A 16,317-nucleotide genomic window follows, 5' to 3' on the forward strand; every position below is an offset into this window, starting at 1 on the left:
GCTATTATTTATAGTACTAAGCCTAAGAATTATAATAGTAGCAAATAGCTGCTATAAACAACATCAGGCCTAGAAGTAATCTTACAAATGTGTTAGACAAATAAAAAAGCTCTTAGCAAAATCACCAATTCAATTATTGAGCATCTGTATCATTTACTTTATGACAGTGGTGGACCACAATTGTTGTGAAGATTACTAAAATTTCAATTCTGGTATTGAGTTTATACAGTATGGTACTTTGTGTGGGAGGATCAGGGTGCCTTTATTAGTCATAAAGTAGCAATGCTCTTTATGACTAACAAAAGGACGGTTGTGTGGTAGATACAGTGCAGCTATGAAAGTATTTATCTAGCTTGATCACATGTGTTATGTTTCAATTTACTAAAACTAATCTAACTTGTACTATTGTTAGTTCTATGGCTTATTTTCTACAGTACTTCTATCACTACAAACAGATTGTTTGGATGGTCTGATGGTTGAGAACTAAAGTAGCTTGAACACTCGAGATGAAGATGATGGCACAAAAAGTAGTACATATGTAGCATTTAAAGCACTACCTTTTGTGTACGAAAATACAGCACTAGGAGGTCAGGGGTGACTCTCTCAACATCCCCCTAACATTTCAGTTACTATATAGAAGTGAAGTGGTACAGTATTGTCAGGTATAATTTATTCTTAGTAAACTTGTATTTTCTTAAGGTGGCTATCAAGCGGCTGCAGTGGTCGCACCAAAATGAATTGATTTGATTTGCTTCTAATAATATAGCACACAGGTACTATGATCATTACTAATGACACACTGTAAATTTATTTAAAGTGTAACTTTTTATTTATTTGTTTGTGACTAATTAGGGCACGAGGGAACATTAAATTTTTATTTTATTCTAAAAACTTTCATGATTCATAACTTATGATGTGATTATGCTAAGCCATGTAATTTTCATCACTTATTAAACAGTTAACTAGCTATACAATACAAGTTGCAGAATGCAGATATTACCATTCCAGTATTGAGATACTGTATGATCTGTAATGTGATGGAGTGTAGTTCATGTTCACATGCCTTATTTTCGCAGGCCTGGTCACATTTATTAATGCTTTACACAACATTTTATTGCTGACTACTGTAGGAACAGCTAATGAAAGCTACTTCATCAGTAGGTTTAATCTATTATGTATGTTACCATGATTGTCACCAATAATCATTATACTGGAATAATGCTAGCAGATAACAGTCCCAATAAAAAGAATAGTACAAGTTGCTAGCCAAATAAATAAAATTACCACATTAAACTGTACCATGCTTTGTAAAGAATTTATGTACAATTGTTGTGATGATCTAAAATTTCAATTATGGGATACAGAGTTATCAAAATTATGGTGCTTAGAGTAGGAGGATCAAAGTGCGTAATAGTTATCACATTAACAAATCACATTATTATGAATCAGTTCCAGTAGTTTATTAATTTTCTTTATAGCTCAAGTTATAGTTCTATACCTGGAATTACATGTAGAATAAAATTACTGGTACTGGAATTACTTTTATATAGTTCCAGTACTGAGAACTGGAACAACACTACTTGGCACATGTGGTATCCTTGCACATTATTGCAGATAAGATGACACCATCACAATTTTTTTTGGTGGTTGACAATAAGCACTGTAGATGATTTGATTTTGTAGTGATAATGACACTATACTGAAGAGAAACAACAAGGAGACAGATTATACTGTTATTTTAGAGTGACGTGTTGTTTCTTTTGTACATCTCAAATCAGTAGTGTCAGTGGCGGATCTAGAAATTTTCAGAGGGGGTTTCAGATTCCATTCAACTTCAGCCTAGCTGTAAGTCGAAGACCAAAAAAAAAAAAATTTATAAAAAAAAGTCACAACCTGCTGCTCTTCAACGCCACAATTGTGATTTCAAAGGAAAAAGTGAAAGTTTCGGTCCTACTATAACACACTACGTATAACTCGTGGTGATTTTATTACCCACTAATAAATTTGGAGTGCGCGCTATTCTCAGAGGGGGTTTCAGCTGAAATCATTGCAACCCCCCTGTATCCGCCACTGAGTGTATATGCACATGCACGCTTAGTCAAATACCTGAAAACCAGACTTGGAGATAATCATTTCAACTGCTAACAGGTGAGCAATGTTTATTTGTTATTATAAACAATACTAGACTGAACAGTTGTAAAATTTCATAATTATGCAGTTTCACATAGGCTGATTTTTGCACTTTAAAATAATAGATTTGTGGTTACAGTTGTGTAAACAACAACTAAATAATCAAATTCCTTGTTCCATAATGAGTATTATTTGATTTTTGTTTTCCCTTATATTATCTGGGCACCTATGTTGTCCAGACAGCCCAAAATAGTGACATTGCTGGTAATCTATTGACAATAATGAAGCTTGGGTCAGATGAAAGCACAAGGAGGAAGCCTAAAGGTGGTGGTTTACCTGTTTGGTGGCTTGTTTATTGTACTGATAATTGGTTGCTAGGTGATAAAACATTTTTACAGCCAAGGGGAGTGACCGTAAATGCTCTGTAGTGACTTCTACCCAACAAACTGTATAATACAAACTGACAGCAATAATAATAATTTATAACAGTTACTTCAGCATATTAGCAACCACTTATTAGTTACAGACATTTCTGAGATACATACGGTAGTATCCACCAGGCTTCCCAGATAAGAGAGGTTCCACCGTAGGAAGATTAAAGGACCCGAAGAATGCCTTAATTAGCCATAAAGTAGTGATGGCTCTAATACTCTATAACTAAGAAAGAACAGTTATGTGGTGGATACAGTACAGTAATTACTAGAGTTGTACCAATTCCCACCTTTTAGGGAAAACCGATATCCGATATATTTTTACCCTGTTTTACTGATAGTTAACCGATACCCGATTGTAGGTCTCTACAATTATACTTGTGCACACTCCACTAAAAGTAGAGCTAGTAAAGCTAACTCTGTGAAATTGTACACTTATCTCAATCAAAGTTGCTAGTCAGACAAGTGGGCTAGGGCTTGAACCACCACTGTTTACTATTGTGGTTACCACAAAGCATAAACAAATTTCCCAAGTACATACCAGAGCCTTTGACACCAGCCCTCCAGTGGTATTGCAGCTGCTGAAGCCAGGGGCGGAAGAAGTAGTTGATATGAGGGGGGGCTGGGCTGACCCAGACTTGGTCTCTAGTTTGGTATGGTGAGCCCAAAAAAAAAAAAAGATCACAACCAGCTGACAATAGCTGCCCACCTCACCAGCTATGCATTAGTACCTGATAAACTACATAAAAATCCTTACATAGCTCGCCACACACTGCTCTAATACTGTGACTGCTTTATTAGAGTGACTGCTCTATTAGAGTATCTTGATCTTTATCACGGTTTTCAACCCCACTCCAAGAAGGATAACTTCGGCGTGGTATCATTCTGAGGGGGGACTTTAGCCCCCTAGCCCCCCCCCCCCCCCTTTCCGCCGCCTATGGCTGAAGCTGAATAGACTAATAATCTGCTGGCCACAGCCCATTACAACAACCGATTTCCAATTATGGTAAATACAGCTAATTTTATCAGCTTCTACTGATTACCAATCCGATTATCGGTACAACTCTAGTAATTACAGATATATAGCTAGCTTAATCGAGTACAACACACTTTGAAACATTAAAACTAGTCAAACTAATATTTGCTAGTTCTACAACTAGAAACAACATTATATCAAGACTTATTAATGGTCTGAGGAATGATAACTGAAGTAGTTCAAGTATACTTCAGAAAATGCTCCAAAGAAGACAACTCAGAAAGTTCTATATAATGTTTATACTCTACCTATGTATACTTGTTTGTACTAAAATAATAGAGGTGGTATTTTATTTAACTGTCACAACTTTAACAGTAGGCACCGACCGATTATACCAGCATAATTTAAAGCATAATAGGTGACCAAAAGCATCAAGCATAATGCCAGCATAATAGGGACGATGTTTGAAAAATTAATTAAATGCGCAGTACACGCGCCTGAAAGAAAGCAAATATTCACTGCCAATAGTATTATTAGTGCATTTCATATTTAAAAATACGTAATATAACTTATAAACCGTTTCTTTGTTGGTTATTCACACTTTGCAGAAATAAGATCGAGATACTCTAATAGAGCAGTCACTTACTCTAATAGAGCAGTCAGGAACTGCTGATATACTCTAATAAAACTGTTAGTTCTAGAGCATAATCTTGATTTTGAAAGCATAATTATTTTTGAGCAATGCTCAAAAGCATAATAGGTAAAAATTTGGGCATAATAGGCCGGCGCCTATTTAACAGGAACTTCTCTAATTTTCCCTAAATTATTAAGAGTACAAGGAACACACATTAACAAAATTCCTTTAATATTTGTACCATATTAACAGTTTATACTGCTTTAATTCAGTTTACAGGGGAAACTGCTTTAGTGGTATTTAAATGTAAATTTTTGTGTTATGATGATAAGTATTAAAATTAGCATAGCAGGTTGATCTTATTTCACTGATGGTTAGCAAAATAGACTATCAAGTGTACTCATAATGGAACTTTTGAACATTACTTAGGTCAACGAAACTTGATTACCAGATTCTTGCTCAGATTTTTGTAAGCTGACTTGGGCAGGTGGTTATTACTCATTATTCTAGTTATGACTAAAAGCAAACACACAGATGTAGTACATTGTATGTTATGGTTTATGGTTCATTAGGGTCATAGAATTAAAAAGTACATATTGGAAGGTTGTCTACACCGGCAGATGTACTAGTGAACATCTAATCACTGTACTTGAGTCTATACCCATGATTGATTATTTCTAATTCCATAAGAAAATTTTATGTAATATTTCCTTTGATGTCAGAGGTTACTAAATCCAATAGAAACCTGTGGCTGGGTTATAAATCATTAGTAACCTGTGGTCTCGCTGGTGGTTGTTTACTATATTTATCAAACAAACCAAAAACAAAATGTCCTTACTGTTAACTTACTTTCTGGATAAGACAGACGTTGTTAGTATTCAGCTAGGTGTTCAGTACCAATGTCAGACATGATGTGGCACTGACACAATAAACTCGAAGGATAAATCTCAATGCTAGCACTCATAATTTGTTTCTTAGTAGCTTACTTTCTGGACAGGATGAGCGTCTTTTTAGCCCAACATTGTAACTGCTTGATACTGGTACTATAGTCATGCAACAGTTATGAGTGTCATGCCTGTGCAGTGGCACAGACACAATCAACTCAACTTAAGGATAAATCCCAGTGCTATAGCACACACAGTTTGCCACTTTCTCTCCTACTTCCTTAAACTAGAATCAACAGGAAAAAAAGTGACATTTCTGGACCAAAAATCAGCATGGAAATGTACAGGAATTGTCAGTCTTGAATTTTCCAGTCATATTCTTTTTATTGCTACAGTGGAACCTGTCTTAGTGGCCACCTGTAAAGGAAGGCCACCTCTTTTAAAAGACCAGCTTTAAATCACCCTAGTGAGAAGTTTATACACTAATCCACCTGTTAAAGCAGCCACCTGCCTATTAAGGCCAAGAAATCTTGTTCCGAAGGTGACTAGCTTAGACAGGTTCCACTGTATATCAGACCTGGATTAAACCAGTATACTGTAAACAACACATGTTGTGACATTTCCTAAAAAAATGAACATTCCATGTGTCTGGACATTTCCTCTGCCAAACATTTGGCATGCTGTTGATTTCCTGGTATTTAGAATTTGACATTGTCATGAGATTTCCTACGTAAGTCACCACTGGAAATCAATGGGTCGGCAGTAAGTGACTCAGAAGAGAATGCTGACACTATCAACAAACACTTTTTATCTGTCTTTACTGAGGAGGATACCTAGACCTAGGGGCATCCCTATACAACACTATTATCACATGGAGAATGGCGTGGTTAAACTACTAATTGAGCTACAAAGCTATAGAGCCTATAGATCCCAAATGGACTGCTTATAATATGGCTTTAAAGTGTAACTACATCAACATCATCTTTCCAGTGACTGGAAAACTGCCAGTATCACTCCAAACTTTAAGAAAGGATCACATAAAAATCTTGCGAACTACAGGCTGATATCCCTAACAAGTATACCATGTAAGATACTAGAGTGCATAGTATGTACAGTAGTTCAGTGTACAAACACCTTGAGACAAACTCTATCTTATGTGATGCCCAACATGGATTCAGGAAGAATTGCTCATGCAAGACAGCTCATTAACAACTATACATGACATAGCCATATGTCTCAATTCTAGAGACCAAAGTGACATTCTTTTTCTGGACTCTTCAAAGGCCTTTGACAAAGTACCCATTGTCAGAAATTGGATATTATGGAATTTCTGGAGCATGTTTCGAATGTGGTTTTCTCACCAATAGAACTCATCAAGCTAAGTACCTGTAGACAACAAGTTTAGTGTTCCATCTCTTGTGCCCTCTAGTCTACCCCATTCAGGGTCTGTGCTGGGCCCCTTCTATAATTACTTCTATTCATCAATATTAACTCTGTACTGAAGCTTTATGGTGATGATGTATTGATTAATGAAAACATTAACAGCCCAAACCTTGCAAAATGACATTAATAAATTAGCTCTAAACATCTGGTAGTTAGTTACCTTTGAATTTTACAAAGTGCAAACATCTAATAGTATAGTTACAAACAAGCCATCCCCCCTTTGAGTATCACTACCTGTTGAAAGGTCAGAGAATACCATCTAAAAATAAAATGGCTTGACTATTTCTCACAATTTGTCTTGCTCTACACTCATCTCAAGAGTCATTGGTCGAGCAAACTCAACTCTGGAATTTTTTAGGAGAAATTTGGACAGTATGCACAAGATGTATAAGCTAAATGCTATTAAACATATACATGACCCATTCTCAGCAGTTTTCTAGTCCCCTTACACATAATTTAACATACAACAAATGGAGATGATTTAAAGGAAAGCTGCTAGATTTGTAATTAATGATTACTCTAAATACTCCAGTGTTACAGCTATGTTAGCTCAACTTGATTGGTAAACAATGGAAAGCCAATTACATGAATTAAATTTAGTAGTAATGTTTTATAGAATTATTAATCATCAAGTAGATATACTCTGTCATCACATGCTTCAGGCCAACCCTAATCACACCTGTAGTAGTAGTAGTAGCAAAAAGTCTTACACTTATCCTCAAGAATTTATTCATACAGTGGATCCTCAGTTATCCGAACAGCTTTGTCCTTATAGTTAGCCAAAAGTGTTCAGATAAGTGAATTTGTTCAAATAACTGAAGCCCACTGATTAATATACAGAGCTTCGTTCAACTACTCTAATAGAACAGTCATTTACTCTAATAGAATGCACACTGATGACAAAATACTCTAATAGAACAGTCACATTTGGCGTTTGGATAACCGAGATGTTCGGATAACTGAGGTTCGGATAAGTGAAGATCCACTGTATCACTATTTCTTCTTCCACACAGCAGTTGATCACCTACCCAATCATGTAGTAGAAACTGATAATGTTGACACTTTAAATCAGTCTAGTTGTTGATAATAATATATAACATTTTGACTGTTCTATTACGGTGATTGCTCTATTAGGGTATATCTGTTTTGATGGACTCTAGTTGAATCGTTGGAACTGCAGTTAACTAAGCATTAGCTTTTAGGCAATTATACTTGCTCAATGACAGCTAGAGGCATTTTTAGAAGGGCTAAGCCTCTCCAGAGTGCTGAGCCCCCAAACCCCCTGTGCAGAATGGTGAGACCAAAACCTCTATGCAAGTAATTTTTCTGAGCTGGATAATTGTGAATGGATCTGGGAAACCAGTCTTATTGCCCATGACTGCAGATGTGATTTTCACCAAAAACACAAAGCTACAATAACAAACTATCAAATTTCATAATCACAATCAGCTAGACTTGAGTGGTCTGCTTTCGGTGACTGCTTTTACCAAACACAGTGGTGATCCGTATGAGTGGGCTGGGGCCCTAATAGAGCTCTGGTCAGCCTGGAGATGGCTGCATGTGGCTGTACAATGCTGCAGTGTTGAATACAGACCTGTGTTGTAAAAGTCCTTCAATTTTAGTCAGTTTTGAAACCATAACTTGGCCTAATTCATCCCCATGTCTTCCTCTTTAATTTTTATACATAGCTACTTGCATTTCTGTGGTCCCTGCTTCCCACCATTTTGTAGCTTGCCTGATACAGTCAACCCCAGTTTAAAATTACTTAAAATGGTGGAAAACCTAGCTGTTTGCTATTACACAGTGAGTGCTCTGGAAGATAAGGAATTGTGTAAAACATGTGAAAATTTGGTACATGTAGCTTCATTCATTGGCGATCTAGAACACACTGAATACTTAAAATTGGCACTTCTCAATACTTTTAAACAGGCAATAAGACTAGTTTTTCCAAACTGAGAAAGGAGAAAAAATCCATGACTGTACCTAGGTAGCCTCAAACCTGCAGCCATCCGATTTATGCTTGAACGCTTACAGGAGTCTACCAGATGGTCAGGATGTTCTCTCCTTTTTATTATCATGTAATTACATCCATAGGAATTCTAGAAAGTAACTCATTACCTCTAAGTACTCCAAGTAGAACCAAATGGACACTAGTTTATTTATTAATGCTTTACAGCACAAGTGCTGAAGGTCTGTAGGACACCTGGTCCTACAGCCTACTCAAAGACTTTTGCTGCATAAGGTGTGTTGCTTTTTTGGTTGACACTACTCAACTGGCGTGATGTCATGTATAGCACTGGGTGTGGCACTTTGGCCATTAGCATTGTATACTAATGGCTAGTAAAATAAGTACTTTAGTACACTTAAAACATCATATGAACTTGTGTTTCTGTTTTATATTACTGTTTCATTGATGATAGACACCTGGAGTGATGTCATGTATAGCACTGGGTGTGGCACTTAGATGATTAATTTTGGCTATTAGTGTTGTATTCACTATGTTAGTTTATTCATGGCTACTTCACAGTTATATCTGCTTTACAATACTAATTACACTACAGGAATCACACACAATGTATAGTACATTAATGTACAGATGCCAGACTAGTATTGTATTATTTTGCTATTGAAGATAGGTATGTAGGTAGCTAACTGTAATCTAAGGCCAGTAGAGCTGCCGCAAAACTCGTCGGGCATTCATGATGTGCAGCAGACTTTTCACTTAAGCAATATGTTGCTAGACTATTAATTTACAATGCTTTAACATTTCATTTCAGTACTGGGGTACATCTAAAATATTATGCAGCCACTCGCAGTAGCAATACCACCATTGAAGTTGAGATGCTCATGTGTAGCCAAGCAAGCCATGGACTACTGATCTGGCCTGTTATACTGTACCTATATTGGAAAATATATACATTGTACAAATTACTTCGCTACTTTTATTTTCTATTTACTGAACACCATGGCTGGGTGTTGCGATTAGAATACTTCATAAACATTCTACCAGGTAAATATTACTAGTATATTAAAAATTATGAATTTAAAAATGAAGTAGGGATTCAAGCGATAAAAAGTAGTGAAACAAGAGATGAACAGTAGTAGCTATTACAGCATAGCTCAGTAGAAAATTCCTACTTTGGCATGGTATAACAATTATTTTGTGTCCAATGCCAAAGTAGGAATTTCCTACCAAGCTTTGCTGTAATAGCTACTATAGTTCATCTCTTGTTTCACTACTTTTTACCGCTTGAATCCCTACTTCATTTTTAAATTCATAATTTTTAATATACTAGTTTGTTTAATTTTTGTTAAAGCATACAGCTAGCTATAAACATGTGACTGTTCTATTAGGGTGACTGCTGTATTAGAGTATCTCGAGTCAGTCTGCAAGATGTGTGCTTGCCCAAACGGGGCATGGTCATCGTGATTTCGATCGATTATTAGAGTCAGCCTTCCAACTTGAAGGTGTGAGGTCACTGACTAGCCATTCCATCACCTAGTGTAAAATGGGTGTGTCATCGTGGTTTCAATCGGTAGATTAATAATGCATAGATTAAACAATAGGCGTGATTATTATTATTATGTGATCTTGTGATCTATTGTGAAGATACAGGTAGCTATCTAGTAACAGTACCTCCGTGCAGTAGCATAGTCTAAGCACCTTAAATAATCTTGTGGCGTCTGTTAAGCTGCTTAAAGAAAGTGTTGATATGGAAAATTAACGCCTTGATATGGTTTCGTTGTATGAAGAAGACAAGCAGCCTGATTGAAGATGAAAGAAGAGACAAGGCGCTGAAGACCTACACTCACCGGAACCCCAAAAGGCACATCCCACTGGTGAGTTTGTTATTGTGGTGTAAAATGGTGGCCGTGCACTGCTTAGTTTGGCCTGTAGCCTTACGACTGTGGTCAGTGAGTGAGGCAGTGAGGCTAAAATTCGAGCTTTGGCAATATATATTTTTTTAATTTTGTATCTGGCCACCTGTAAGTGTTTTGTTGCATTTGATGCTGTTTTATGTATTATATGGACTAGTACTATTCCGTAAAAGTGATTTTGGCCGCATAAAATGTCTCTGGGGTGATTTTAAAAGGCGGAATTTTGAGCGGCACATGAAAGTTTCACTGCAATCCCTACAGTCGATTGCAGAATTCTTGAAAAAAGTATGCCGTACCGTGAGTGTTTCCGTAAGGCTCCTTGTGAGTAAATTATATTGTCCTTGCCACGAATTCAACAGTAATTGAACCACACTAATCTATTTTCTCAATCCGGTTGATCAGGCTTCACTACAAATAGTTTTCCAGCCCACGGAATGTTTACGGCACGGGATGAGAAATTTCAACAATTCTGCAATCAACTGTACTTAAATGGTACTACCGTACCGTTTGATATAATAAACCATAATTCCTTATACAAAATAAATACCTAAGAACAACCTCCTACTCTATACAACCCACATGTAGCTATACATGTAATACACAAGGTAGTCTCTGGATGAAACGTCGAACAGTAAAAAATTCAAGCACTGTGAAAAAGGTGGGATATAAGATGGTATTTCCAGCGGCTTATTGAATACAAATAAGCTTTAATATAAACCCTGTATTATACTCATCTTATACTTTAGTATAATGCATACTATACTATTGCATGTATGGTTTCAGTTTAATTACCACAATACTTGAAATAGCTTATATCTGATATAATGCCCACACTATACTATCACATATATGGTTTCAGTATGTTTAACACATTAACTAAAGCCTTATGTGGGATTGTTAGTATAATACAGGTTATATCAAGCTTTTTTGTATTCAATAAGCCACTGGAAATACCATCTTAAATCCTTCTTTTTTCACAGTGAAGCTGAGCCTTACACATTGTTGATTTATGCTTGGCTGAAGGCATCAGTTAGTCAGTAGAAAATTTAGTGGAATAGAAAATTTTAAAAATTTCATAGAAACTTTTTGGAAGAGCTATGGGTTGCCCGGAAGAAATTTTTGGGCTTAGTTATGCTTAACCAATACTGCAAAGCTATTGTGAAGGTAAACTGAGGGTATTTTTCGTGTACTTTTGAAAGCCAAGAAGCCCACAGCTCCATGATCCTCAATATACAGTACTATGGTACTGTATGAATAGTGACATCACTTACTATGAATAAGCATGTGTGTTTGCTAACACTTTAGATCAGAAACAAACATTAAATTTCTGTAGTAATCAAATTTGCATGTAGTTATGTTTAACATGAAAGGAAGAAAGGTTAACAAAATATCATTTTAATTAAATTATTGAAAATTATTCTCTTGGCTTCAAACTACTATTTGGATACTGAAGTACTATCAGGATATCAGATAACATGAATATTGTTCCAGCCACCAGATTCAACAAGCCTATGGATTATACTACACAATAGTTCATTAATGTAGTAACATTAGTCACACTTATATGCAGCCAAATCTGTTACCACAGAGACATGTCACAATAGTAACATGTTGCTGTAGACATTCCTTACCTGTGACAGCTGTGAAATACTCTGATTCTTTGTTTTCTTCAAGTAGTACACTGTATCAATGCGGTTCCTATCTGCAGCCAACTTCAAGGGAGTCCTGCCCAACTACATATGATAGAAGTGGATCACTATACTTGCAAACAATACAGAATACCATATTAACTTAATGTGGACCAAAGTACAAAATATTGTATAAAGTACAATGTGGTAACTATTAAATGGAATGGTTATTAACACAAGTCACAGAAGCACTCTAGAATTTTGTATCACCCTGACTAAACACCATAGTATAGAGTCTACATATTTGCATCATTATAAATACATAGGTGTGTCAATGCTGTGGTTTAAAACCAAGACACACAGTGTGTTGTGTGGCCAAGAAAGCTGTGGTATGAAATAAAAGACGAAAACAAGTATTGATGTTCTACTATTAAAACAAACAAGTACAAAATAGCTGAACTGTTACATACTCTATTACAATACAACACAATAAGTCAAACATGACCCTATACTGGAACAAGCACATAATAAAGTTTGCAGTTTTGTAAAGAGTCACATAAAGTATATAACAAATGTGTTACTAGCTGAGTAAAAAGTATATCAAAAACTTTGTCATATTTACTGTACATTTAATTTTTACTCATTAAAATCATGGAAAATAACACCATATTTCAAACCACACATCATAATTTCTGCATACTTCAGTTTATGGAGATGGAGTTGCATTTATCGTAATCATTGATAAATTGTGCATCAAGTGATATGCAAGATTTTGTATAGCGACCAATAGAAAAGAGAGGAGAGAGCCTTGTACAGCAAATTTATGCATCCAGGTATGAAATTGTACTGTGAAAAAACCTTGTTATTTGTATGTTTTGTGATGTATCTTTGTAGAATGGCCAGAGTTAAGCCATTTGTTTGGGTGAATTCTTAATCTGTACAATTCAACTCATTGAATGAGACCAAGTGTAGTGAATTTGGGTAGGACAACCCATTGTACTTTTAAGGTTTGCGTACTGAGGTAACAAATTTCTCCTATAGAAAATTGCATTGAGCGTGCATTGTGGTGGAGTCAAATTGTTAACAACTGCCACTATGAAAGTTTTACAAGAAATGTTTGGATGCCATTGTATAGGGAAATTCAAGGGCTTTGTTTTTATGTATGGTTTGTCAGACAAATTATGGATTCTAATGGGTGTACTTTTGCCTTATTTGTATATAACGCAAAAACATGTATTTTCTACCGGGCAAGAAAGAAAGGCTGTTCAAAAATTTTAACTGATAAATGGAACCAAACTAAAGCTACAAAAAGGACATGAAGTAGTTTTTAGGCTATTTTAATGCATATTTCATAAGAATTAAGGTTAAAATTTAGTGCTTTGTAAAATTTTCCAAATGTTACAATTTCCATTAGCCTTTTTTGATATGAGCTGTTTTTAATTATAACTGACCGTGATAATGGGACAGCATAATATCAACATTCATACACTACATACTTATTTGTACTGTATTATTTCTGTATCTTTACCCTGAGGCTGCTTGGCCTAGTTTTTATGAGCTTCTGAGTCAAAAATATTGACTTCGCATCTTACTACATGATATACACATGGATGTGTATAGTTAGAATAAGGTCCAGTACAAATTACTGAAACTATATAGCTAACTATATGCCTGAAGATTTATTAGGACATTATGTGGAAACATAACCAAAAGTATTGTGTAGTCAAGAAATGATGTTCTAAAAACTCACAGAGTTGTGGTCATTAAAAAGGACTAGCCACTATTTACAAAACATATTCATACCATGCACCTTGTTGTAGTTACAGATAATTTCTGTCCGAGCAACAAAGTGATTAAATTACTAATGTATCACCTTAGGTCAGCAGTTTCAGCTATGCTATGCTTGTTACACAGCCTTACATACCTTAGTTACAGAGAACAGTAGACTACGTGTGTCTGTAATCCACTTAATTTGGCAGTAGTATGTGCTGTACAAAATTACACAAAATTATAAAGTATTCTGGTTTAATCACAATGTAGTTACTAGACACTAATTGCAAGGAAACTAAGTGATTTATATAGTAACCTTGAGGGGACAACAAAGGTTGTAGTGTACAGGCACAACAAGCGTCAACAGCTTCTAACCAGGCAAAGCTACACACACAGAAATACATACAATTGCATGAGAAGCCATGAAACTATCATGCAACAGCAATGTCTCTTGTGAACTGCAACTATCAAGCCATTCACTGTATTAAACCCAGAAGTACCTATAATTTTATTGCTGTTTAGTCTTGCTAGGCTTATTCTCCAAACTTTGCTTAATACGCTTTTTGGAATTTCCCAATTTTCTGCCTATTATGCCTGTTTTTGTGATTTTCATAAATCCATCATGTTTTTATTTTATGTATTTTTTGAATTTTGTGCAGAGAAATTCCTCATAATTATAATAACATTAATGTAAATGGAGAAGTGTCACTTTAACTGCAACACAAAAAATATTAGCAAAAGCTTGAAAAGGGAATGTATTCCAGAATTAGTAGGCATATTAGAGCAGGAGATCTGTAGGCATATGTGCAGTCCCTCAGAAGCTCTAGGCATATATCATGGTAATTTTGTGTGTAGATATGGTTTCTTAATAATTTTGATCAATTTTTTGAGTTGTAGCAATTGGTATTCAAAGGACAGCAAAATTTCTAAGTATAATCTGTACCTGGCATTTGCAGCACCATACCAAGAACATCATAGTATCCTGGATTAAATTGTTCTCATTTTATCTGTCATGTATGATAACTAATTTATTAGAGTGTTTGACTGTTCTATTAGAGAATCTTGATCTTTATTTGTGATCTAATTTTGGAAAACCATCAATTTTTCAACATTCATTTTACTTATTCTTTGTTGTCTATAGGGACAGATAGGTTCAGCTTCATAAGTTGAGCAGTGTGGGAATTACAGCAGTAGACAGCCAGACGAGCAAATAAATCAATATGTACAGAAGCCATCAAGAAAATAATCTACAGGCACTTACATAAACTTACATAACTTACTGACACAATGGCACACAGAGTTGAATCTTGGTTCATTGTGTTTGTCATGAATTTGTCAATCCACCAAGGTATAGTGTTTTCCCAAGAGATACTTCTGTATTTGAGAAGTAAGGCGAATTCACTGAAGAACGATCGTCGGTAAGTTCTTTTGTCCCCACAACATAAACAAACATTTGTAACTTAGAAACCCTTCCTTGTATGGAGATGAAACAAAGATTTTTGAACTCCCTATGAACAGAAAAATATGATGCGCAGGATTTATCCATTGGAGTCTCAATTCACCAACCAGTGAGGCAATAAAAACTTGCATAATTTTTTTCTGGAACTTGTTTTAGCCATTGTGTTTAAATGCATTTTATTGCAAAAGTAGTAGTGTATAGATCAACAGTTTTCAAAATTCGGTCACATTTGTTAACCTCAGTCTCACTGCAGACTTGCAAAGACTCAATGTCCAGACATTCACTAGATAAGAGCTTCCATCATAACTATTGTCTTCCAATAATCATAATCATCATATCAAAGTTCAGATGGTGTTACATGTTAGACATTACCAAATTCAATGAATGAAGCTCAACTAAATTGAAATGCCATGCCTTTGTGCTAGTTGGCACATGACTGCATGTGTCCTATAAAACTAAACCCACAATGATAAGCATTCATTCTGTCAAGTGTAAACTTGCAGCAAGACTATAGTGTATTGTTTCTACTAGTTGTCAGGAATCATTTCACTGTTCAAAACAAATTATCCCTTGTTGAATTTGTGACTATTATAGCAGAAGTTATACTCACTGTGGCAGAAATATACCCCATATGTTGCAATTATGCTCCATTATGCCACCATTATGCTTTAGGTTTTTCATTCCTTATTATGCTCAAACTTATGCCGGCATAATCGACACAAGCCTGGTCCTTGCATGCGATATCTGTTGTTCAAATATTTTCTCGGAGCCCATGCAGTGAGAAGTTTAAACAACAAAAAGAGTGCTACATGTGTGGCATTATGATATAAGCATCTTGACACATGCCCTCACACTGTATTTTTCATACACACGTTCATCGGTGCTTTAACTACGTATAACATATTGTATGGTCTACAAGTAATAGCAGTTTAGAAGCAGTATATTGGAGGCTCTATAAATTTGATGGTGAGATGGTTTTACATCTACTATCACAGGAGATTATCAACACAAGTACGTACATTCTTCACTTACCGTTCTTTACGCTTGCACGGTGAAATTCGTGCATTGTTCCTGGTTCCCATT

General features: G+C 35.6%; 1 protein-coding gene across 1 annotated transcript in view; it reads right to left on the minus strand.

Annotated features, from left to right (window-relative positions):
* LOC136246758 (probable serine/threonine-protein kinase DDB_G0271682) overlaps nt 1-16,317 on the minus strand; it is a 58,983-nt gene that overhangs the window by 13,773 nt on the left and 28,893 nt on the right. The window contains exon 2 of the mRNA XM_066038321.1: nt 12,009-12,110. The gene's annotated coding sequence lies outside the window, so the exon portion shown is untranslated. The remainder of the gene's footprint in view (nt 1-12,008; nt 12,111-16,317) is intronic.

This window comes from Dysidea avara, chromosome 2 (genome assembly GCF_963678975.1).
Source record: "Dysidea avara chromosome 2, odDysAvar1.4, whole genome shotgun sequence".
NCBI lineage: Eukaryota > Metazoa > Porifera > Demospongiae > Dictyoceratida > Dysideidae > Dysidea > Dysidea avara.